At 37.1% G+C, this 27,599-nt stretch overlaps 1 protein-coding gene across 16 annotated transcripts in view; it reads left to right on the top strand.

Annotated features, from left to right (window-relative positions):
* The window catches only part of LOC143669956 (uncharacterized), a 197,028-nt gene that overhangs the window by 106,210 nt on the left and 63,219 nt on the right, over positions 1-27,599 (top strand). For 4 of the 16 annotated variants that reach the window (XR_013169150.1, XR_013169153.1, XR_013169140.1 and 1 more), the window contains one exon: positions 1,631-1,876. The exons of 10 other annotated variants lie outside the window; for them this stretch is intronic. The gene's annotated coding sequence lies outside the window, so the exon portion shown is untranslated. Of the gene's footprint in view, positions 1-1,630; positions 1,877-11,091; positions 11,135-27,599 lie in introns of those variants that run through there. 2 more of the 16 variants (XR_013169155.1, XR_013169149.1) reach the window with 2 other exon arrangements.

Here is a 27,599-nt window from a genome sequence, read left to right as displayed (position 1 = left end):
GAAAAGTCTTTTCAAGTCTCACTTTGAAGAATTCTGGATTTTATATACATATCACATTTTCCTGCCCACATGTGTAAATGTTAGAAAAAAAAGGGATTTGGTATGAATGTATGTGTGTGAATTGTATATAATGATATCATTATAGCCTTCATGGAGTATCTTTTAAATGTATAATAAAAGAATAGCAAAATATATGGCATTCAACCAATAATATATAAATATAGAAATCTATAAGCTTTTTTGCCTTTTGAGGCAATGTCTATGTGGAGCCTATAAAGTAACTATTTGAGACTCTTTTCTCCCTTTCTTCTTCCTTTCCTTCCTTCCCCCCTCCTCTCTCCTTTCTTCCTTTTCTTCTTTCCTTCCTTCCTTCCTTCCTTTCTCTCTTTCTTCCCTTCTTCCCTCTCCCCTCTGCCCTTCCCCTCCTCCTCCTCCTCTTCTCCCTTACCCTTTCATTGTATCTTGTAATTGACTTGATGTCTGGTCCTGCAGTAAATCTAATTTACAGGTTTAGAGAACACTTATATAATTATTTTCAATTTAGTTTTCTTCTATAGATGAAACAAAGTCACTTTCCCATGTATAAAATAAGAATTAAATTAAATCTACAAATACCTCTTGAATACCAGCTATATTTTCCTTTCACCATTAAAAAAAAATCAGTTAATTTTGGTTAACGTTTTTGAGGTCCATATATGAAATATGTAAGCTCAAATTATTGCCCCCCTCCTTTTTTTTTTAGGAATTAAAGTACAAAGTTAAAAAGTGATTAGGCAGTGAAATTCAGATAATGGTATCAATCTAGGCCATTGAACTAAATTCTTTAGGAAAAAAGTCAAATTTGGTCACTGTACAACCACCAGAAGCCCGTTTCCCATGCTGTCCACAAGCCAAGGACATGTGGATTTTATCAAATTTCTGTTTTCCTCAAGATTATTCAGACTTTTTATTTTAATAACATTTAAAACCCACAATATTTTAAAATTATTTGAGGACAGAGCTCATTCAGGATTTACTAACATTACTAGGAAAGATTTATTATTTTTTTAGATGATTGAAAATAATTTTAATTTAAATCAAAGTAATCTAGGTTTAAAGAAGGAAGTTTTTCTGCACAAGGTAAGATTACTGGAAATAATAAGACTTTGTAAGTCTTATTAAGCCCACATTAAGCCATTGGAAAGGTTTTCCTTGGCTTCAAATGTAAAATGCTATGTGGTCTACTAAAAGGAGCAAGGGGCTTCCTTAAGTTTTCCACTTGTCAAGTGGTCACACTCATAGACATCATGAACCCACTTCAAAGCAATATTGTGAGCACCAAGTAATAAAACTAGTTTTGTTAAAGTTTTTTTTTTTCAAAGTACGAGGTTAAATTAGAAAGAAACACTATATGCAATAACAACGGTTTTTCTTTCATAAAACAATGTATTTATGTTGAAACATTTTTCTTGTTTCTGCAACTTCAGGGAAATGACAAACTGGGATTTCAGAAGTTCTGAGGATATATTTTGATATTTTAATAGGCCTATTGCCATGAGTGATTAAGCACTCAATAAATAATTGAATTAAATTGCTTGGGTATTTTCATCAAGGTGAACATAATATAGATTTCTTCTTGTTTTTACTTTAGAAAATTCCTGGAAAGTCTTCATTAAGCTGAAAACAAAACAAACCGTTAGACCCACAAGGAATAAATAACGAAATCAGCTTTGGAGCTACGGTGCTTCACTTAGCAGCTTGTACTCTATCCTTTACAACAAAACTTCTCCACTAATGTGAAGCAGCTGTGGCAACTTCACAAAATGGCCCAAACTGTTGAAAAGCCATTAAGAGTCTGATGTATGCAGAATAAAAAGGTTCATTCAGCTTTTTAAAAGGTTTCCCAATATGGAGTGTTATTTTATTTTATAACCAAGTCTTAGTCATATTAAGTTTAAATACCACAGAAAATTTTAATGACCATGTGGCTGACTTTTTTGGTAAAATTGCAGGAATTCTTCAACATGCCTAAAATTCTTTGGTAAAAAATGGTGATAATCTATGAGAAACACTGCACAAGTTACCACTATTAAATATGTAGTTAGAAAATTCAGCAACACATACAGGATGATTTACCATTTGTGTTTGTAGGGTACCCGATTAACTTAGAATCAATTTCTTTAATCCTAAAGCACATAGAGTATACTGAAAAAAATGAAAGCCACTTGCTTTCCTCGTCCTTTCAGAGGTTGAGCCTCAAATATTAACTGTATGCTTTGGAATTTATTTTTTACAGATTTCATGATCTTTTTTTAAAAAACATATTTGAGTCTGATGACTTACCATACTCTTCCTAAGGATGCATGCAGGATTTTACCTATTTTTCCTCTTAAGTTTACAGCTATCTGATGCTTTTTATGCTTTCACCTGATTTACTTGTCATCTTAGTTTTTATAAGGGCCATCTTTGTGCAGTTTAAATTATTTCCAAAATAGATGAAGCATTAGCTTAGGACTGTAGTCTGAATTCTGTCATCAATGAGCTAAATACTTTCGACAGACAAAATTGTTCAGCTACAAGAGGTTTCAACGGGTTCCTTAGAAATCTGTTGTGACTTTTCTCATGTTATTGTGATGTGTGCACCGATATACATGTGATCAAGATGCAGCAGGTTAGACTTTTGTCAACAGGTCCATGATAACCCAAGAGTGCCGATGCCTACACATCAGAGGGGGCAATTCCAACCTGCTGGCCTGCATCACTTTGCAATGCAAATCTAAAGAGCAGTCCCAACAGAAACCCTAATTCCCAGGAAATAGGACAAGTCGTCGAAACATATGGGGACTCTGATGCCATGAGCACTCGGTCAGAACCTCCTTTGTGTAAGGCATTTTGCCAAATGTGAGGGAGACAACAGTGATAGAAGATGGTCTCTGATTTCAAGGAATCTAGGTTGAAAAGATAACATACATACAAGGTTTTAAACAACAAGGCAGTTTTGCTCTATTTGTAGCAGTGTATTCCTAGGGGGAGGTGCTGGTAGGTTGTGAGAACAGGGAAGGCACCAGTGGGCGGCAGTGGTTCTCAAAACACCTGGCTGGGTAGGGTGGATTTGCATTAAGGCTGGTGATGGGAGATGGCATATGGGGCATAACCTGAGACTGAGGAGTGGATCAGAGAAACAAGAGCTAGGAATTCTAGTCAGAGACAGTTGAAGGATTGGATGTCAGTGGAAGTCAGATATTAAACATTACATTCTAGCCTTTTAATAAATAATTATTGACAACCCAGATAAGCTACAAAGTCATAATTTTTGGAAATTCACCAGAGAGCTGAAGCAGTAAAGAAAAGAAAGTGATTTAAATTCTAGAGAATTACAAGACCTTCCTAAGAAAGAAGAGGCCCTCAGTTGCTTTCATTCCAAGCTCCACTATAAATAAGGAGAAAATACACCATACAGGTGGGGAGAGTAGAAACGAGCCCAACTTTCAATGAACTTTTAACAGCCCTCTATGGACTGCTGGATGGATTAGAACTCCAAGGTCCTTTTTCACAAATTCAGTCTACATTCACCTGCCATCTCTTTCCCATGAGTCTTTTATTGAGTAAACATGGCTAAGGAGCCAAAGACTGGGTACAGTTCAGGAGGGCTGAAAGAGGTATACCAGAAGCATCAAATTTCCTGCCCTGCACAGCAACAAACTTTCCTTGAGTTCACACCAGCAAGCCCCCTGAAGGCAGGGGACAGGGCATCAGGGTGGAGAGCCACCTCCCAGTCTGGAAAGCTGGGGACCGGGCTGTAAAGTATGGGGAGATCTCAACTTCTCACTGATGCTCAGATGTCAAGTCCTGCTGGAGAGACAGCCCTGATCCTTCTCTCAAAACATTTGGAAACCATGGTGTGCTGGATCTAACGAATGCTGCAACGAAGCCCAGGCTCGTCTCAACTATAGATTGGATTGACTCAGCCCTCACAGTAAAGGCCTGGGAGAGGAAGGGGCATGGCCTTTCCCGGGGTGTAGAGATTGTTTATTTACTTCAATCTTCTTTTCTCTTTTATGTATAATGTCTGGCATACAATGAAACATTACAAGACACCTAAAGAAGCAGGAAAATATGACCCTGTATTAGTTAGGGTTCTCTAGAGAAACAGAATCAACAGGGAACACTTGCAAATATAAAATTTATGAAAGTGTCTCACGTGACCGTAGGAATGCAGAGTCCAGAATCCACAGGGCAGGCTGTGAAGCCGATGACTCGGATGGATGGCCTGGATGAACTCCACAGGAGAGGCTCACCAGCCAAAGCAGGCATGCAACCTGTCTCCTCTGAGTCCTCCTTAAAAGGCTTCCCATGATTGCATTTAGCATCACTAATTGCAGAAGACACTCCCCTTTAGCTGATTACAAATGGAATCAGCTGTGGATGTAGCTGACGTGATCATGACCTAATCCTATGAAATGTCCTCATTGCAACAGACAGGCCAGCGCTTGCCCAATCAGATGAACAGGTACCACAACTTGGCCAAGTTGACACCTGTCCCTAACCATGACAGACCCATAATCAAGATAAAAGTAGATAACAGATGCTAACCCACAGAGGGCTTTGAAATAGTTAGGATAAAGATGTTGAAGGATCTGATGGAAAAGGTAGACAAAATGAACAGATACAGGGCTGAATATCCAGGAAGAAATAAAGAGAAGCAGAAAGAATCAACATCTTCAATGACTTACATCAGTGACCTAGGAACTAGGGAATGATTGAGAATTGAATAAACTTACATATGGCAGATAGTATTGGAATGGGAGGCTGGGACTATTCAGTTTCAACATCTGTGATTACTTTCCATTTTGTCATATTGTGATTGCCTTGAACATTTTTGATTATATCATATTTATTATTATTGTTTTACTTTAAATAATATTAAGAAATCATATAAATTAGGCCTACAAAATGAAGTCAATGACGTTCTCGATTTTCTTCCCACAGATAAACTTGTGATCTGAGATTAGTGATACAATTTATATCAATCACAAATGTATATATAATTCTACCTATTTGAGATTCTACTTTGCAACTAATCTCTGGTTTGTGCTGTTAACAACAAAAATTTTCTTCAATAAGTATTTGGTTCTGCTTTTGCTTACTAATATAATGGTGTTAAAAGTCATATTTTTATAAGATTAAAGATGATTTGAAAATTAAAAATAGTCAATGAGTAAAGAATAAAAGTGTGTACAGAACTGAAGGTTTTCTTTTTAACAGAATAATAATATTTTAGGAAGTTTACGTTGGCAGCACTTTATGGATAGATAAGAGTGGGAAAACTAATTAGATTATTCACAGTCTAGGACCTACCAAAGATTGTACAATTTTGATTATAATGGTGGAAGCGGGAATGAAAATGAAGGGATATTTGCAGGAAGGAGAAATACTGCATGGGACTAAATAACAGAACTTAGCCTAAGGTGGGAGAGGATGCAGAGATAAACCTAAGGAGATCTGAAAACTAACGAGGCCCTCAAGCAGTGACCACAGTGTATTACCAATGAAAAACCCAACTTTGAGTCATTGCAAGAAGGACTATGTAGATAAAGGAAAATGTCACTGTGCCAGTTTGAAACTGCTGTGTACAAAGGAAAATGTCACTGTGCCAGTTTGAAACTGCTGTTTACCCCAGACAAGCCATGTTCTTTACTCCTGATTCAATATTGTTGGGTGGGATCTTTTTGATTTAGTTGTTTCCATGGAGATGTGTCTCCACCCATTCAAGGTGGGGCTGCTTACTGGAGTTCTTTAAGAGGGAACAATTTTGGAGAATGTGACAGAGCAGACAGAGCAGACTTGAGACCCAGATGTTTGGAGATGCAGAAAGAAAAGGCCCCAGGGAAGCTGTTTGAAACCGGAAGCCAAAGAACCAGCAGGCACCAGCCACGCGCCTTCCCAGGTGACAGAGGGGTTCCGGACCCATCGGCCTTTCTTGAGTCAAGGTATCTTTCTCTGGACAATTTTTATAGCCTTAGAACTGTAAACTTGCAGCGTAAACTCCCCTTTTAGAAGTCTTTCCATTTCTGGCATTTTGCATTCTAGCAGCCTTAGTAAACCAAAACCATCGGATAATCTGATAATCGGGAAAAACTGCTTTTGTGAAAAATTTAGTTCAAACTCCAGTGATGAGAAAAATAGCAGTGCCCCAAATTCACATCACATGTAGTAGCTTCACTTGGTCTTTTTTCTTTTCTTACCTTGCTTTTTGATGAAATTGTCAATTTTTAAAAAAGGAAAATTAAAGTGAGTTATTTTTGTTTGTTTTATTTTTACATTTGCTTCATCATGGTTTTCTTTTTTCCAGACTTATCTATTCACATTCACACACACATACACACACACACAACACACACACACACACAGACACACATTGAAATTAGGGAATATTTTAAACTCCTTAGTATCCCACAACATCTAATATTGGCCTACGCTGAGGGTAGGCAGTAAACTTACACTGATTAATTCAGGCATTCAGTTACTCACACCCTTATGTCTTTGAAAATTACAAAGGTGAATACGATAACACACTGCCCTAAAATTGGTCATGTTCTACTAATTGTTGACTGACATTCGTGACAGGTGGAGAACAATGACTATTTTTTGACAATATCATGGCATTTTTAAGGTCATGTGGGATTTGACCTTGATTAGATTAAATAAGGTTATGCATGTAAAATAGTAAACTAAGTCCTTGGCACATAGTAAGTCCCAGATAATTATTATTTTGTTATTTTATCATTATTACTATAAAAGTAACATATAAGGGTGATTAGACAGTTTTTCTCCTTGATAATTATTGGTAAACTACCATTTTGCACTACTTTTTAAAATGGCTCTAAAATATTCTGTTTGAAAAGTACATTAAAGGTCTTTGAAAGTACTTTGATGGTCTTTTCAAAGTTAATTTGCAGAGTAAAAACATAATTAACATGGGTAAATTTAGCTTTTCACTTAGCAGCATGGGGTTTTCCTTAGTTATAAACCAGATTTTATTGCATTTCAAAAACTTTAGAGATTGCTTCATGTACTTGTGCAAGGAATGTTTAAATATGGTTTAGTCACTTTTGTCATTTCCATCATTAGTTATATAATTATATATACACATAGACTTACACATACATATATACACATATACGCACACACACACACAAATTCAACAAATGGTGCTGTAATAACTGGATATTTATTTGGGGCATAAGCATATACAATTTTCAGGCCTCTCTTTAAGAAAACGGGCTTGGAAATGGCCTTTGTAAGTGAAGAGCCCTAAAACTTAAGCTTTGCTGCATGCACATTAAATTGACTTCTGCTATATAAAATTTTTAAATGTTTTCAGAAATAAATCAATTAGAATTTATTTTCTCTTGGTAAAACTTGTCCTTGTTTCAGTGCTACTATCCTGCTTTTTGTTTCTTCACCCATCTTATTGAGCTATGATAAGCAAATACTCTTCAATTGTTTGCAAATATATTGGGTCCTTTGGAAACAAAACTAGAATAAAAGAAATAGAAAATAACATATATTAAATTTCCTTTAGGACAGACAGCTATATGATTTTCTTCACGTCTGCCATCAGATTTCCTTTCAATTCACCCCCTTTTAAAAATATTGTGTTGATAGAGTCAAACACCTATTTTTTTTACTGCCTCTACAAGAATATTCCAAGTTATTTCTATTATAACTTTGAGCAAATTCAAACTGTCATCAAAGTTTTACATTTGTGGAAATGGGGCTGTATAAGATGTAAGTAATTTGACCGTAGTCTCAAGAAAATTCCATGGAATTGAAAAAATTCCACAAAATTGAATACTTACCAAATGCCAATCACCCTGTTTTCTCAAATTGGTAATCTAGCGATTATCCCCTTTTGATCTTCTCCTTCTTTGCGTTACCACCCTCAAATCCTTTACTCCCTTCCCTACCATCTTCTGTTTGTCTTAATCATGGGCTCATATGGATTTTCTGCAGTGCTAGCTTTAATCCTATGTTACACTAGCTTCTAAGTGATAAATTGAGCATTGTATTCTTAAACATCGAAGGACAGCTTTAATTGATTTAACCACTTGACTTTAAGCCACAGTTCAATTTTCAACTGATATGATGACAACTTTTATGTGGGAAGAAAATATGGGCCCTGTAAGTCAAATAGAAGAGAGGATAAGTATTCCTATCTGACATCTTGATTAATCTGAATTAAGTCGAGCTTAGTTTAGTAGTTCATAAGTTCATGTTGGTGAGGATAACAGTAGCCATTAGTGATGACACTGAAAATGTTGAGACTTTAAGTTTTTCTTAGAAGTTCAGGGGACTAGATACCAAAGTTCAGCTCTTAGATAATATGGGAAGGGGGTGCAAGAGTAGTCCAGTGGTAGAATTCTTGCCTGCCATGCAGGAGACCTAGGCTTGATTCCTGGTCCATGCACTTCCCAGAAAACAAACAAGCAAAAATTCAACAAATGGTGCTGCAATAGCAGGATACTCACATGGAAAAATAATGAAATGTGACCCTGCCATAGAGCATACAATAAGAAAAGATAATACAGGAAATACAAAGTGGAAAATGCTGAATGTCTTTCAAATGGATATCGTTTTCTTCTCCACCATCACATTTACTCAGGTTCTCAGGTCATTTTACTTTGTTATGGAAATATAACATGAATATTAAAAGAAAGCAACCAATTTTATTTTCAGAAATGAGACTACAGTACATCTTGGGAAGATAGATCTCTGTAGGCAGAGGGAAAGGGAAGAATTCATTTTTCCTGGTATAGAATATATAACAATTTCCCCGTGTGGTTGCTTTACCCAGTTTCCCAATGGCCATGGGAAGATCACACAGAGGGACATTAGAGTCTAATTATTAGACCTTAATACAGCCACAACAACTTTTCTACTACTCATAAAGTGGTCTTGGATTACCTGCCCTAGGATCATTGGAATAATCATTAAAAATGGACTTTCCTGCCCCAGCTCAATCTGAATCAGAATCTCTGGAGATGGGGCCTGGAGCTTACATTGAATACTTGCTCTCTGGGTGCTCGCTACACACTGCAACGTGTGAGGCCCAGTGTCTGGGATGGCATAGTTTCTAAAGCCTGGAGGTATTTATAGAACTTGCTTTTTCTTTCTTTGGAACTCAGGAAAAACTTGGGAAGGAGATATTAGTGAAAGTAAACCTTGGCTGATCCACCCCTTCCAATGAAATGCTTGGTACAAGCATAGTAATGTTAAATCACAGGAGAGAAGGTTTAATGTAACTGGTCCTTTACACCCCAAACTCAGCTAATCATGAGAAGAGCTGGAGGATTGCTTAGAGCATAACGTAACCGAGGTAGCTGGGGATGGTATTCCGAGTCCTGAGTCCCACGATCCTCACAAAGGTTTTAGGTTTGGTGGCACATTTCATGGTGAGACGTCTACTTAGAAGGTACCCAATGTCTTCTTGGATAGACGGTGGTTACGTGTGCCCAGATATACGATGTCATGCCAGTTCAATGGAAAATATGTCTAAACAAGAGTGTAGCTGGGTGCCCAGTCATAACTTAGTCAAGAGATGACCTACCCTATTGAAAGAGTTGGAAGGAGGCTGAATTTGGGATTGAATGAGAAGCAAGCCCGAGTCGGGCTCCTGTGGAGGCTGGGAAATGCCCAGTGTGGCAACAGCACACAAGGCCAATCCACCTCCCATCCCAGCATCCCGACTTCTGGTGTGGGTCTTTCCTGTGTAGAGGTCTGAGGCTCAGATTAGCTGCTAGTACTATCTTTTCATCTTTTCCTAGAAGTATGATAGATATGGTAGATATACTTACTGGAATGCAGAACGTGTTTAACCCTTTCATTCACTTTGGCTGTTTCTGAGTATTTTGGGTAATGATTTCCTGGATGCTTAAATGAGAGTAAGGGAAAGGAGATGAAAGGTGACTCTACTTACTCAGACTTCTTCTTGCAATTCCTAGTGGTTATTTATTTATTTATAAATAACCCAAAACCCTGGTCTCCGGCATGGCAGGCAAGAACTCTGCCTGCTGAGCCACCATGGCCCACCCTTTGTAGTTATTTTTAAACAATTAAAATTTAAAATGCCAGTACTTTATCTCATTATACTGGCATCCCAGGGAGTTTTGCCAGAACATTCTTGCAATTCTATAGCACTTCAACATGTTCCATGGCCATAATTTTCATTTCTCATTATCTCCACATACCAAAAAAAGAAACCACGCACTTGTATGTGGAAAATCATAAATAATGTTCATTTTACACATATTATCTTTATCTACTGAGTCTTTAAAATGTTTTTGGTAGTAGCCAAATAACTAGCAAAATGCTCCTTTTAAAAGCCATTCTTCTTTTCAGATATTGTTCTCTTTCTTTTTTATTCAAGATCATCCTATAAAGACAAAAATAAATCTTTCACCAATATACTATTTCTAACTGACTTTGTGTCAATTTAGGCCCAATTGTAAATACCTGACCCTGCTTTTTTATGACCTCCTAGGCAACCCCCAATTTCACTTAATTAGAATATCCAAGGACTTGTAGTTCAATTTTAGAATCTCATGCCTCATAAGGTAAAGTCATTTGTCTCCTCTTTTCTACCACCCCAAAAAATCCAGATCTATTTACTAATTTGGGAGGTGTTTTCTTCTGGACTTAAAAGATCTTTTGGAAAAAAAAAAAAAGATCTTTTGGTTCATTATATTTTTTCACTTTCTTGAAGTTATCTTATCAACTATAAGTACTAAGTGGCACAATGAAGATAATCATATACCACCTACCATCCTGAAAACCTAGATATAAAACATTGAATAAACTCAAAAGGAGCAGATGGGACAAGTAGAAACTGACTTAACAGTTTCCCAGGTCAACTGACTTAATCTGGGAAAGGTGACCCATGAGCCATGCTATGAAAAGTACAGAAACTTGCTGATGTGGGCCCCAGAAGTCAAGAATTTGTGGGAAGCAGGTATTGTTGACAAAGGTATGGAGGTGGAGTAGGCAGAACAAAGATTTGCTTGAAGTGTGTTTGAAAAGTTTGACTCCCAGATTCTTTCTCATTTTTTGCAGTTGGGGCATAACTCCCTCTTCGACCCCCTGCCCCACCCCACCCAAGGACAATGGAAAGGAAGCACACACCTCCAGGTAAATTCTGACAGATTCCCTCTAGAAAGTCATACTAGACTGAGAGAAAAGATCTAATGATACTTACAATAAGGGGTCATAGCCAGAAAACTTTCAGCAAAGACCCTTAGTCCATACATACATTTCTCCATTCAGCTCTTTAATGCTCCACTTTAAAATCAAACTGGACAAGCCAAATATACAGACATTTGAGGTAGTCTCTAGAAAGAAACAGATGCAGGAAAAAAAAAAATTAATACCCAGGAAGACAATGCCCCAGAGGAAATGTAGTTATCTTTAAAAATCTCAAGAACTAACCAACAGATAAATATCTGTCGTTAATATTTAAGAGACATAACAGAAAACACTATATTCATGAAACAAGAACAATGAAAAAGATGCATCCAGATAACAAAGTATGCACTTGGAAATTAAAGATCATGAAAGCTGACATGAAAAAATCAATAGGATTGAAAAAAATACAGTTGAGGCAATTTTCCAGAAGTTAGTATAGAAAGATGAAGAAATGAAAAATATTAGAGAAGAGATAAGAAAGTTAGAGGACAAGTCCAGGGGGTATAAATGTGTATGAAGGTGTTCTGGAGAGAACAGAGAATATGGAAGGAAACAAATTGTCAAGGAAGTGATTTCTTAAATGTTACAGAACTGAAGGATACAAATTCCCAAACTAAAAGAGCCCCCAAATTGCTTAGCATACCCAATAAAGAAGGACCTGTATTAAGTCACATGAGATTCTAGACCACTTGAGAAGAAGAGAAGCTTCTACATGCATCCTAAGAAGACAAAATACAGATCACATATAGTAAAGAACCAAGTATTAAAATGGCAGATGCCTTCTCAATAGGAAGATGGGAAATATGGGATGTAATGAAGCAACGTCTTCGAAATTCTGAAGGAAGTTTTCCAATCTAGGAGTCTACACTCACTCAAACTCACGATCAAGCATGAGGGAATGGGAGAGACATTTTTAGACATGAAAGTTTCAAAACTCATCCTTCTAGACATTTTTTTTTCTTAGACAGTCAGTGGAAGAGATGATCTGAGTCAAAGAATAAGCTTGCTTGGTGTCTAGGAAATGGGGAATCCAAGTGGGAACGTTTGTAAGGGAAGCCATAGGATGAGTTGCGAAGGGACTTTAGATGGCCTAGAAAGAGGTAGTATAGGTAGGAACAGGGCAGTGGGCTCTAGGTGACCCATCTCCAGAGGACAAAACAGATAAAATACCCGATTCACTTGAACCTGGTGAGGGGAGAGTTACGATTCTGAGAAACTAAGATAAGCAAAAATAAAATAATTGTAAACTCAAGAGAAAACTAAAGGCTGTGCAATGCAAACAAGATAATTGTTTTAAACTACGTGGCGCAGCTGTGAATAATGGACACACTCATAATACTGTGAAAAGTGAATTCTGGGTGGTGCAAGGGTACCTCAGTGGTAGAGTTCTTGCCTGCCATGCTGTGTATCCAGGTTCAATTCCTTGTTCTTGCACTTACCAAAATAAACAGATAAATAAATACATACAAATAAAAAGTGAATTCTGAGGTAACTAAATAGGAGGATTGAGAAAGAACAAGTAAATGTGTGTGGATGGGTAAACACAGAGGGGTGGGAGATAAGATAAAAACTCATTTCCATAATAAGAAGTCAACAGGCATCCAAAAACCTAAAAACCGAGCAAATAGATTTTTTTTGCATGGGCAGGCACCAGGAAGAAACAGAATTTTAAGCATGTTATTTATAAGATAAAAATAAAAGGCTAAATTAGGTGAAATCTGTTGCCTTCAGGGAGCAGGATTGATGGGATGGAGGGAATAAGCTGGGTGGGCAATGCTATTTTTCATATTAGGTACTAAGGAAAGTTTTGACTTTTTATATTATAAGTATGTGAAATTTGAATAAAAATGAAAATTGTATAAGTGGTATAATAAAAGCCCCCTCCTCAGCATAGCTCCTTCTCCCAGTCTTCCTATCACTGAGCAGGATTAGATGTGAATGTGACTTCTCTTTCTAAACAATTAATCTGGCTACATGATAATCTGGCAGAAACATCAACTTTCATTGATGTCGGTTTCCTTGCAATCAATTTCTCAAAACAGTGATAGAAACTTTCAGTTGTTCTTAAACTTTTCATGGCTAAAGATGGCCTATTACACACTGTTCCCCCAGGGACACTAGATATTGAAATACTTCGTAGCTTTTATTAATACTTTGTCTCCCCATTTTACTTGTTAAATCATTCAAAGGCTATGAATCAGAACTGTTGCCAGAATGAGCTATTATTATCATTAAGATGAGTTGATTTAACATTGTTCCAAAGCAAGACAATGATGTTTTTAGCTTTTAAAATGACTTAGGAACTTCATTTACAACTTAAATAACTCTAGGAGAGGAAGAGTTCCGATGGTAGGTAAATGAACATGAAAATGCCAGCGACCCGAAAATATGTGGGGAATAGAACAAAGTGGTCAAGGGACAGAGGTAAACTCCATGAGATTGTGTGGTCAGTGAAGGCAGCTGTAAACTGAAGTAGAACGACATGGGGGTGGGGTGGGAGTCTCCAAGTAAAAGGAACTCACTCAAGCAAAAGCCCCTGGAACAAGCTTGCCAGGCTTGAGGAACAGGGAGACGGCCAGTCCAGCTGGAGCCCAGCAAGCAAGGGGAAGAAGTCCTGAGATAAAGTTAGTGAGATGTAGACAGGGACCAGATCATGAGGTTCTGGGCAATAATTTGCCTTTATTTTTTAAAGACAATTAATTGAGAAGCCCTTGGAGAGTTTTACAAATTCAAGTCATGCATTTTTGGCAGGAGTACCTTATACCTTAATACAACAGAAGACGTATTTCTTCCTTTCCTTTCACATTTTCTCTTTCTATATCAATAATGGAGAGGCCATATAAAAATAAAATGAAAATGTTAATAATTTGGCCGTATCTACTATTATCCATGACCACTTTCAATTCCCACCGTTGTTGACTGTATTTTCAGCCCTCATTCTACCAGGCCACTCTCTTATCTAGGAAATGAATTCCTTTGATCCTTGAAAACTCATCTTGCTGTCACTTTGGTTAAGCTTTCCCTGGTCTCCTAAAGTATAAGTAAAATCTCTTGTAATGCAAATGTTATTGCTTTTGCCATATTGTATGGTTAGTGTTCCACCTGCAGGGTCCTCACTGGCTCAGGAGATCCCCCTCCTGAATAAGATGGATTCGTACATTACAATACTACGTATTATTTCCTTAGGTTCCATGGATATAGCACGGTGCCTGTATATGGTATTATGGACTGAACTGTGTTCCCCCAAAGAACATGCTCAAGTCCTAAGCCCTGGTTCTGTGAGTGTGAACTTATTTGTAAATAAGGTCTCTGAAGATGCGATTAATTAAGATGAGGCCAAACTGGATTAGGTTGGGCCCTAATTCCATAGGACTGGCAGCCTCATAAGGAGAAGACGTTTGGGGGCACACACAGAGGCAGAGACAAGGAGACAGAGAGACACAGCCATGTGATTGAGGCAGAGATTGAGTTACGCCACCGCAAGCCAAGGAGTTGCATCCTATGCGGCACCCACCAGAAGCCGGGGGAGAGGCGGAAACATGGCCCTGCAAACACCTTGATTCTGGACTTCGGGCCTCCAGAACCGTGAGACAATAAATTCCTGTTGTTTGAGCCAACTAGTCTGTGATACTTTACTACAACAGCCTTGGGGAACCAAGACACACGGTAACGGTGCGCTGAATAAGAGCTGACCATTCAGTTGACTTGCAAGTGAGCAGCAGAGCTGAGGGGACCTTCCAAGTCTTGATCTTAGGCGGATTTCCTGGACAGAAGCACTGGGTGCGTCTGTACTAGTTATTGAAAAGCTGTCATTACTATGGACACTATACATGGGCCAATTTATAAGGATGTGTATCAGGGCAACACAAAAAGATTATAGGTGGGGCAAAAAACAAAGTCCCTCCATCCCCAGGGCAGTCTTAGAACGGGTAGCAGCTGTCACCCAGGCTGCCTGGTCTTTCCCCCAGTGCCGTGCAAATGTCGTCACTTTCTACGAGACGCATGATGTGGGATACAGCTGCCAGCACTACACACAACCCGAAGGGGAGACTACTGAATAGATACTAAAAATAAAGGTAATGGAGTATTAGCTGTTTCTATTTGTTACAGCTTAAATACATGATCACACTTATCCTTTGGGCAAATGGCTAAACAGCTTTGCCTCAAAGTAAAAATAGATTTAGAGTCATTTGAAAGTCATTCAAAATGTCAATTATACTTTAAAAATGATAGTTCTCTCTAATTGATAATGAGTAGGCTAAACAAAAAAATCTTTTAGGCTTGAGAGTTTTTGTTTTGATTACATGAAAGCAGAGAAATACAGCGAAATCACCTTCTATTTGGTCAGGGCTTAGTTCATTTTGTCAAAGTGAATATTAATTATGGTATAGATTGGCTTCAGCTTGAATAAGGCCAACATATTATTTTGCATTTTGCCAACCTCTCTGTAAATGGGAAAATTCCACACATAAAAAATTGTGTGGAACTGTGTGTGTGTGTGTGTGTGTGTGTGTGTGTGTGTGTACTTACTGAGAAGTCTCATTATCTCATGTCAATTCTGTGGAAGGAATCTACTTTAATAAAACATTTCACAAAGTTCTTTCTTGGTAAATGTCCTTGTAAGAATTACTTTAGTGCCTCTATGCAGCTTCATTATATTCTTCTTTTGTAAAGTTTTTTTTTTTTGTAGAACTTTTTCTCTAATTAACTGGTAAAACCTTAGCATTGCGCCTGTTGAAATTCCTCTACAAATATTGTATGATCAAAATGTATGTGGGGGAGAAGATTATAGTAAACACCAAAATTATATTCAATCAGCTCAGAACTATTGACTGAATGCAATATGGTGGGGACACGTTACTTTTTACTTTCAAGAATATGTATATGAAATATTAAAACACTTAACAAAATATATATTTTTAATCCAAAGGCAGCCTTTCTTACTCACTCACAGCTTATGAATATATGAATCTTTCTTTTCTTAAATTACATTTTATTTTAGTAAAATACAAAATATTTAATTTTATTATGAATGTGGTTTTTCTAATCCCTAAATCAAAATAAGAAATTACATTCCTAGGTTTTAGTTTTTGAGGACAACTTTTTGAAATTTTAGCTGAACCAGTTTAAATAACAATAAAGTGCTTGACTCTGGAAAAAAGAAATGCTGAGGATAATTTGGGTAATTTATTTAATTTAAGGTGATTGTGGGAGCCAACATTACTTTGGTGCAATATTTAAATATTGTTATCATTGAGTGAATATTTTCGTATTCATTTGATTTCTTCTTAAGACGTCTTATGACTTCTTTTCTATAGGAAAGACCCTTTAAGCATTTGTAAGTCTAATATTTGGGATTTATAATAAAAATTAAAAGTTGATGCATTTTATATTTTTTCTTCAGATAGCCCATTTAATTAGATGAATAAAGTTTATTATAATTTTATTTAGTGACTTCTTAAAAGGAGAGTTCTAAAGAATGATTGCAAAATGATTCTTTATATGAAAAGATTTTTTTAAAAGGGGGCTTTTGTAGGAAAAAAATCGCATACTTCCTTGTGCCATAGAGCAAGCATCCTGTGTTATTTAGAGATCCTTTATCATGGAGGGTGGTCCAGTGGTAATTTACCAGGGAAAAAAAGTAGTGTACAAAAATTTAATTATTATTTGACCTCAAATAATTATATGCCACTAAACTAATTAAAGAGCAAATTAACAATGTGCCACTAATGGGCAGTCTGCTCCTTGCATGACTCATTCATCTTTCACAAAGAATAAGTGATTTGTATTAGAAAAGAGTTGTTAAGGATGTTTTTTAGGATAACTATTGCTGTCACTGCTATGTTAAATCACAGACCCAACCTCTGGGTAGAAAGAGACAGGCTTATCATGAGCTGGGAAAACAGCAGCCTTAGCTTGATAGTTCTGACTTGAGGCCTTGTTTAAAAGCTATGACTCAGTGCAGGGCTGCCCTGTTCTCCTCAGTTCCTTCCAAACCAGCCATTAAGCCTCTAATGTTCAAGTTGCGTGCCTCATGCCGATTATTTCTGTGAAGTCCATAAGAGTCAGCCTTATTTTCTTGCAAGTATTCATCTTCATTTTCTTGTGAATGAAGGGGGTAGTGCTGTCCACAGAGCAGAGCTAACAGCTCAATCAAAATTACAGCTGAAGAAACTGCCAGAAGTTTCTTAATTCCCACATAGAGGCTTTTAAATACATGTGCTCAGAGTATATATGTTTGTTTGCATTGAGTGTGCATATGCAGCTTGTATAGTTTCTTTCTATGGTGAGACTCAAAATATCCACAAGGGTAAACTGGGATTCCCTAATTGATGTATGTTATTATTGAGTGAATATTTTTGTATTCATTAGATTTCTTCTTAACACTTCTTATGAGTTTTTTTTCCTTCCATCCTGTCTTATGACTAAGCTTATAAGGACTTAATTTCTTACTTCTTTAATCAACAAGCTATTGTTGAATAATTGTTTGATCAAGAGGCAACCATCAATGGCATCTCAGCTCAAATGGCCAGACACCGAAATGCTTCATATTATTTGTAATCTGATGCTATTCCATTGTCTATCATATAAAAGTCAAAATATTTGGATGAAAAGAAACCAATTCCATTAACATGTGGATGTTTGATCTTATGTAGCATGTATTAGGATGTTAGATATAATTGTTGAATGAATGAGTAATGCCAAATACTTTAATGTTGGGAAACTAAAATATTTCCCTTTTCTTTTGAATGGCTGCCATTGAGTGGCTATAGATTTATATGTTGGAATCTTCCAAAATTCATGAGAAAATGAAATGTTTCTCTTAAAAAATAATAATTTATTGATATGTTTTATTTTCCACATGAAATGTGAGAAGAAAAGTTTGTAGACATTGTAACATATTTAATTTCACTCTAAGATTATAATTCTTCCATTCCTGTTTTCTAATGATACATTTTGGCTTAGATGTGAAAATACCACTAAAAAAGACTAAAAATCAAATCTAGAACATTGCATTATAGAAAATAAATATACAATTAAGTACAAATATCTAAAAGCCCCATCAGTATGATTGTGTGGAATATAAAAGTATCAAAGTATTACATTAAGATAAATACTATGGGAAAGTAATTAGTTAACATATTCCAATGTATAAACAAAATAATATATACTGTTTGGAATGAATCTTCAAGAAAAAGATTATTTCGATTAGAAATTGAACTTTAATAATGGCTGTCTTCCAAATTTTTAAGAATAGCAAAACTGGTTATTACAGTTGAAAAAATATCCCATTTGAAAAAAAAAAGGTAGGGGATGCACCTGGTGAAATGATTGTTTTACTATCTAATGTGAGGACAAAATGAGGACGAAGGAATTAAAACATGACCTTAATAGAGTGCTCAAGTAGAATCTATTTTCAAATATAAAAATAATCAGTTGGTTGGAAGACTTAAAGTGTGTGTTAACTACCTAAAAATGAAAATTCCTATAAAATTAAATTTTATAATAATGAATAAGGGACATTCATTCCCATGACTTCCAAATATAGGTTATGCTTACTACATGTGTGTAAATGACATTGAGAAACTGGAAAGAGGGGAAAAAGAAGAAAATGCCTCGATTTATAACAGATGTTTAAAATGCACCTTGGGATACACTCATTATGGACACGTACAATTAGTCCTTCAGAGAGTGCTGCCCACATCATGCTTTCCTTACCTGTTCATTGGTTTCCACCTGCACATTAGGAGTGCACCTGGTTGAAATGTGAGTGACTCCCAACACTAGCTTGTTAAATCTTTTTCTATAAATTTTCCTCTTTAAAATGTAGCAAAATAAATTCAGAAACAAAGAAATGCACCTACACAAACAAGGAGATCCTGAAAAGTGTAAGCAGCCACTGGACTCAAGCTTAAAGCACAGGTGGAACGAGTGTTTAAAGGACCTCAGAGCTCTATGAATATTTTTCGCGGTGTCACAATTACAGAAACACCTGGTTTTGCAAACAGGCTGATCCACCGGGAAAATTTTCCACAGCGTTCAATGGGCCTCAGAGTAGCTTTAATACGCAGAATTGGTACTACACGCTGAAATGAGTTAGAAGTATCTCGGAGCACAGACCAAAGGCTTTCTTGGTAACTGCTGTTCTATATGCCAAGTGAGTCTTTACTATGTATTTTTCTGCACCAATTAAAACTCTGAATATTATGAAACTTACCTGATTTGGAGAACATGTTGATATTTAAATCAATTCTTATCTGATATGAGGACCTAACAAACCATTAGGCAAAATAGTAAGCTAAGTTTTCTGGATAGGGAGCTGTTTTTTTCTCTCTCTAAGGTGCTGAGCTTAGAAAAATAAGTTTATTGTGAAAGTGGAGCTATGGAAATCAGATACTACCCCGGTGATACTTTAGTCAGTTCCTGTTCCTATTTCAATTCTTGCTATAAATTCAATATAACACAAACATCTACTATGCTTAATTATGTCTTTCATAACTATAATCATACAAGAATTTCTGTTTACTGATAATTCTACATGCAATGAATAGTTCGGCTTTGGGGCTGGAAGACTTCTAGTCTTCCAAAAACCAAAGCAATGTTTCCATACATAGGTACACATAAGTAATAAAGATGGATAATTGATATTTAGAAAACATCTTGGTTTCATACTTTGCATCAGTTCAGAGGTAATATTAGATAGTATAAACCTAGCAGGTATAGAAAAAGTATTTAGGTATTTAGACCACAGTCTTCACGGATGGCTTCGATATTCAGCTTTGAGTAATATGACTTCTTAGGTCACCACGTATGCACTTGTTTAGATGTAAGTACAAAACCACATTCCCAATACAAAAATAAATAGTTCTGGTATTATCTCAGCCACTACTAGCCTCTGGCTGATATAGAAGATAGAGTTGTCTGAACAGCTTTCCATTGCCCAAGTTTGAAAATGACAGCAACTTGTTCTTTCTCAGAAGAGTAAAATGGCCTCCCATATGATCAATTATGCAATTCAAGGGGTGGGGTGGAGAGTTTATTATCAAAGTCATCAAGGAGGTGGAATTGTGCCTAATAAGTCTGACATGAAATCAGAACAGTAATAGGTGCCACAGATCACGTAGAGTCTTAGAAGTCATACTAAGTACATCAGTTATTACTCTGATTGGAAGGGGAAGACAGCGGTTTCTATATGATATGATTTGCTTTGGGTTTTAGCAGGATAACTCTGGTTCCTGCTTTGAGAACAGAACGAAGAGGGCACAAACAGAAGCAGGGAGGTCAGTTCAGAGGCTAATGAAATAATCCAGGTGGGAGTGATAATGGTTTGCATTAGAATGGTAACACCGGTGGTGAAAATTGGTCTGATGTTATATTTTGAAGAATCAGATTGGTAAAACAGAACAGATCAGAGAGTAAAAGTCATCAAGGATGACTCCACATTTTGTGATCTGGGAAACTGGAATGATAAAGTTGATTTTAACTGAAATGAGCCTATGCCATGAAATAATGTTGGGGAATATTATTTTTAGGAATTGTAATTTATAATGTCATAATTTAACAACAGCACTATTACAGCTCTTTAAGGTTATTGCTATTTTTTCACTATTATAAACAAAGCTGTAGTTAATATACTTGGATATAAATATGTGAGCACTTGACTGTTATTTCTTTATGACATATTCCTTTCACTAAATCAAAGGGAATAAATTTTTAAGGCACTTGATACATATTGCCAAATTGCTTTTCAGAAAATTTTCAAACACCACCAGTATGTTAAAGTAAAAATATACATCATGTATTTTTATCTATCCTTTTGTTGTTACGAATAAACAATTTTCATTTACTGAGCATTTAATCAATACATGTGGTTCTAAACATTTTAAAGACAAAAGCTTATTTCATCCTCATGGAAACATATGACATATGACAAACATATTCTCATCCTTACCTTATTTTACACATGCAGAAACAATCTCACAGAAAGTAACCTCCAAAATTATAAAGTTGGTAGCATCAGAATTTAAATAACTGTCTGACTTCAAAAGCTTGCACTTTTAATTACCCTGACACACTGCCTCCTTATTTAAAAAATCTATGTACTTGTTTTTCACTGTATATCATGTAGGATACTTCTAATTCGATTTTTAAAACATGTAGTAGGAGTCTATGTTTTAATTGGGATGTTTAACACATTAATATTTATTGTAATAACTGATATTTGGTTTTACTTCTATCCCTTAATTTATTTCTTTGAGGATTTAATATTTATGCTTCCATAGGCCCATTTTGTTTGCATTTGTTTACTCCAAAGTTTTGGATGGTATATATTCTGCTTTGAATTTTGTTTTAATGCACAACTTAATTTTTCAAAGACACATATGAACTAATATTTTTTCAATCCTTAATTCCATAGTTTTCTTTCACTTAATCAGTGAAATCTTTTCATCAACCTTAAGAAATTAATGTTTTGCCGATTGTTGTTTTAAAAAATGGCCAAAATATTATCTCCTTTTTCACTTATTCTTTCTGAACAGGAGACAGCAGACTTTTTCTGCAAAGTGACAACTAGTAAATATTTTAGGCTCTTCAGACCACCCAGAGTCTATTGCAACTGCTCAACTCTGCTGTTGTAGTAGAAAAGCAGCCACAAACAACATGTAAATGAATTAATGAGCTATATTTGTGGGCCAAGAAATTTTATTTTTATAAACAGGTACAGGCCAGATTTAGCCCATGTCATAGTTTCCTGACTCCTGTTCTAGAACCTTTACATTCCTCCATCAAGAGGTGGAGCCCAGTTCTCTTACTTCCAAATCTGGGAAGCTTGTGTATTCTTTGTAGCTAATAGAATGTGGCAGATATTTTGCTTCATGATCTATAAGACTAGATGAGAAAGGGCAATGAAACTTTGGTCTGGCTTGATGGAAGGCTAATACCAGAATCCTGAAACACCACGTAAGGAATTCCAAGGCTCTGAGGACACTGTGAAAAGAAGAAGCTCAAACTAGCTCACCCCATGCGGACAACCACATGGAGAAGGCTTAGGTCACATGTCAAGGTGCTCCAGTTCTAAACGTGTTGTTCCTATAGACCACATGGAGAAGCCTTAGGGAGCATGGAGAGGTGCTCCAGTTCCATACTTACTGTTCACATAGACCACATGGAGCAGCCTTAGGTGGCATGGAGAGGTGCTCCAGTTCCATACTTATTGTTCCTATAGACCATATGGAGCAGCCTTAGAGAGCATGGAGAGGTGCTCCACTTTCATATTCATTGTTCACATAGACCACATGGAGAAGCCTTAGGGAGCATGGAGAGGTACTCCAGTTCCATACTTACTGTTCACATAGACCACATGGAGCAGCCTTAGGGCGCATGGAGAGGTGCTCCAGTTCCATACTTACTGTTCACATAGATCACATGGAGCAGCCTTAGGGAGCATGGAGAGGTGCTCCAGTTCCATACTTACTGTTCCTATAGACCACATGGAGAACCTTAGGTCACATGTCAAGGTGCTCCAGTTCCATACTTATTGTTCCTATAGACCACATGGAGAAGCCTTAGGGAGCATGGAGAGGTGCTCCAGTTCCGTACTTACTGTTCACATAGACCACATGGAGCAGCCTTAGGTGGCATGGAGAGGTGCTCCAGTTCCATACTTACTGTTCCTATAGACCACATGGAGCAGCCTTAGAGAGCATGGAGAGGTGCTCCACTTTCATATTCATTGTTCACATAGACCACATGGAGCAGCCTTAGGGAGCATGGAGAGGTGCTCCAGTTCCATACTTACTGTTCCTATAGACCACATGGAGCAGCCTTAGGTGGCATGGAGAGGTGCTCCACTTTCATATTCATTGTTCACATAGACCACATGGAGAAGCCTTAGGGAGCATGGAGAGGTGCTCCAGTTCCATATTTACTGTTCACATAGACCACATGGAGCAGCCTTAGGGAGCATGGAGAGGTGCTCCAGTTCCATACTTACTGTTCCTATAGACCACATGGAGAACCTTAGGGAGCATGGAGAGGTGCTCCAGTTCCATACTTACTGTTCACATAGACCACATGGAGCAGCCTTAGGGAGCATGGAGAGGTGCTCCAGTTCCATACTTATTGTTCCTATAGACCACATGGAGAAGCTGTAGGGAGCATGGAGAGGTGCTCCAGTTCCATATTTATTGTTCACATAGACCACATGGGGTAGCCTTAGGCTGCATGGAGAGGTGCTCCAGTTCCAAACATATTGTTCCTATAATGAAAAACACTGAGTGGGAACCTCACAGATGAGCCCTTACCATTTTGATCTCAGAACCCATGAGAGATAAAATTATTGCTGTTGTTTTTGGCCACTAAGTATTGTGATGATTTGTTATGTAGTAACAGTAACTGGGACAGAATTTAACGCCTGGAGGTAGGATGCTACTGACACTAAAATGTAAAACATGTTGCATTGGTTTTGGCACCAAGCAGCATGTGGAAGCTAGATATTGTGGGGAGGTTTTGTTAAAATTGGAAGGGCCTCCAGGAATGTGTTAGCAGAAGCCTAAAGGGCCTCAGGGAGGCCGTCAGTGATAGCTTCAAGGAAAGTGAAGGAAATGTTATTGGAGGTTGAAGGAAATGAGAGTCTTGTTATTGACTAGTGGGGAGCTTAACAGAGCTGTTCTTTATAGTAACATAAAAAAGAGAAAATAAACTTAATAACTTGGTCATCTAGCAAAGAAGATTTCCAGGCAATGCGTTGATGTTGCCTCCTGGCTTCTTCTAGCTGCATAGAATAAATTGGGAGAAAAGAAAGAGGAATTAAAGGGCAAATTATTGTTTGTGAATACAATTTGGAGGAAATTAAAGGGGGAGAACAACCTCGTTTGCCAGCTATGTTCTCAAAGTAGAAGAGGGACTCAGACCAAAACCCAGATCAACTTTGGGTTCTTTGTTAAGATCCCAGAAAGATCTAAGGTGGTGCCTTATAATAAATCCTTTTAGACAGATCAAAACATACTATTAAGTGTTTTAAGGACATGCCTTGCATATAACTTACACAAAAAATAGAGCTTCTAAGAATCTTAAGGTCTTATCTCAAAGAGATTGTGCTTGAGTTTAACAAAGGGGACTCCAATAACATTTGTAGAAAACCCATGAAGTTCTTTCACATCTGTCTTGGAACAGCACCAGAGGCTTGAATAAAAAAGAAGCCTTTGGACCTACGATGAAGGACAAGAAGGAGAAGTCTTCTCAGTCTATAATCCAGGACCTTTCATATGGAACAGGAAGGATGGCTCACAGGGAGCCACAAATATTCTAACCAAGGAGTTGAATTTCAGAATTTCATTGTGTGTCTCTCATTTTCTTCTCTTTTTTTGAATGAGACTGTCTATTGTGGTTATTTTATACCAGGATTATCATATGCTGAGTATTTGGGGGGAGGGCAGATAATTTTTCTTTTAAATTCACTGGTCTGTGTAGTTGATCTTTCGTGAAGTATCTGACTGATTCCCTTCTTATATTTTTAAAAATGCTTTCTTTGTGGTTATGCTGGGATTTATATTACAACCTGCATCTATCATTTACCAATTCGCAAAGATACCAACTTTGTTTCAATAGCACACGTGCTCCCTGCTCCCATATCCCTCTGTTTTCCCTCTTTAAGTTGTTTTTTTCATGCTTCTTCCCTTTATATTTTGCATGTCCATTATCAGTAAATATGCCTTTTTCTTTCTCAATTGTATTCTGACTCTTATAGGAACTAAAGAGGAGTTGTATATTGAGGATACAGTATTTGTGGATTTTGCATTTACCCTTTTACTCATGCTTATTGAAGATCTTCATTTCTCCACACTCTCTTCTGTCTTTTCCTTTCAACCTGCAAAACTTCCTTTAGTAATTCTTGAGTAATTTTTGTTGATAAGCTCTCAATTTCTTTTTATCTGTGAATATTTAATATTTTCCATCATTTTTAAAGGATGTTTTGCTGGATAAGGAATTTTGGGTGGCAATTTCTTTTTTCAGTACCTTAAATATATCATACCACTGAATTCTCACCTCCATGGTTTCTGATGAGATATCAGACTTCGTCTTTTAAAGGATCCCTTGTATGTGACAAATCACCTTTCTCTTTCTGCTTTCAGGATTCTTTTTATCTTTGGCATTTGACATTCTGATTAGTATGTGCCTTGGAGTAGGCCTATTAGGATTTATTCTGTTTAGAGTACATTGTTCTTCTTGGACATGTATATTTATGTCTTTCCCAAGAGTTGGGAATTCTTTGACCATTATTTCTTCAAATATTCAGAAGGATACTGATGTCATTATGTTTATGCACTTCAGGCTGTCACACAAGTTCCTGTTCTATCTGTTCTTCTGATTGTATAATTTCCATTATCTTGCCTTCTAGGTCACTGATTCTTTCTGCCTGTTTAAACGTGCTCTCATGTGCCTCTAGTGTATGCTTAATCTCTACTGTTGTGCATTTCATCCCCATAATTTCTATGTTTCTTTTTATAGTTCCAAATTCTTTATTCCCACACACTGTCTTCTTAATACCCTTTATCTCTTTATGCGTATTTCCTTTTATTGACTTGGGAAATTTGTTTGAATGTCTTTAATTGGTTCTTCCAGATCCTGTGTCTCCTCTGGATTTTTATTAGTTCCCTTGACTGAGGTATATCCTCCTGTTTCTCAGTGTGGCTTGAAATTTTTCGCTGATGACAGGGCATCTGATTTTTTTGACAAGTTAACCCTGAAGGTCAGTTTCTTCTTCTAATCTGCAGTTTTATTATTGATTGACTTTGTGTTAAAACTCTACTTTGAGGTTTGGTCTAACTATTTTATTGCTTTTGGGTAGCCTCTCTTTAATTCTCCAGATTTTCTCAGTTCTTCGTCTGGTCCTTGCCCTGGATATGGGGTACAATTTTTAAGATTGCACTTTTTGTGCAATTATTTCACCTCTATGAGAAAGTTTCCTTTCCTCTGTCCCTTCACGAAGAACTTTGATCTGTTCTGGTTTTGTTTGTTTGTTTTGTTTTTTGTGCTTTTTTCTCCCCAACCCCTATGATTTCTTTATCTGTCGCTCACTCAGTGCTCCCTTTTCCTTATATTTTTTCCTCCTGGGACTTATCCTGACTCACAGTAGCTCAGTTTAATGCCCTTCTCCCTTTTTTATGTTAGGCCTTTTCACCTCTGGTTTATGCCTCATTAGAGTATCCTGCCCCAGGCAGCCTGATGGGGTCATTCCAGAAAGGTGGGTCACTCCAAAACTGTCCGTTTTGCATTTAGGTGGTCCAGCCAAAAGAAAGTGGATTGTGTAAGTGTGCCTCTTATCAAGACTCCCTCAGTGGTTTCTCTTATTATCCGCCCCCCCCCCCCCATCCCTGGGGGTTCTTGTGTGTGCAGCATGCCTTAAAGTCTTGTGTTCCACCCTGGGTCTCTGCTGACTTGGGTCTCTGTGCCTAGGCATGCATGGGGTTCTAACCCGCTGCTCTGAGTGGCTCTATGGTTTGTCTCTGTGGAGGGAAGGACCAGTTATGCTGCTTTCATGGGATTCCCAAGCTGTGCTGGACACAGTGAGGGGGAGTGTTCCAGGTTGGCGGTTCCGGGACAGAAATTTCCTACCTGATATTTTTCTTTTTCTTCAATTCAGCTTTTCTGGAATCCTTCTCCAGTCTCTCTTATATTCTAGAGCTCCAAGCAAGTGGGATTTGTCATTTTATCAGCTGATTCTCGGTGGAGACTTTTCCAGGGGATGTCTTACATTCCAACATTGATGATATCACTCTGTTGTATATATTTTGTGTCTATACTGTTAGTCACACACAAGTTCAGAATTCTTCTATCATGAAAAACATTTCCTCTCTATCTTGTCTAGAATTTACCTTTATTCTTAGCAATATTTTTACATGAAAACCTATTTTCTCTGGGGGATGTGTGTGTGTGCAAGGTAGTTCAGTGGTAGAATTCTCACCTACTGTGCAGGAGACCCAGGTTCGATTCCTGGTCCATGCACTTCCCAAAAACAACAGCAACAAAAAAAATAAGCAAACAAACAAGCGATAAACTACACAAAGAAAAATTCACCAGAATAGTGCTGCAATAAAGGGATACTCACATGGAAAAAGAATGAAATATGACCCCTGCCATACAGCATTACAAAAAAAAAATCTGTTTTGTCTGAAAGAAGCATAGCTACTCCCAATTCCTTTTGTTAAGAGTATGTCTGTTTTATCTTTTTCTTTCCAGCCATTTTTTTTTTCTGTATTGCATGTCTCTTCTAAACATTACATGGGTGGAATTTTTTTGGATCAAAACCTATCTTTTAAGTAGAGTAGAATCTGATGCCATTATTGCAATTGTCAAATTATTTTTATTTTTTTAAAACA

Source organism: Tamandua tetradactyla, chromosome 26 (assembly GCF_023851605.1).
Source record: "Tamandua tetradactyla isolate mTamTet1 chromosome 26, mTamTet1.pri, whole genome shotgun sequence".
NCBI classification, from domain to species: domain Eukaryota; kingdom Metazoa; phylum Chordata; class Mammalia; order Pilosa; family Myrmecophagidae; genus Tamandua; species Tamandua tetradactyla.
Note: the sequence above shows the minus strand (reverse complement) of the source record. Positions and strands in the feature narration are given on the sequence as shown.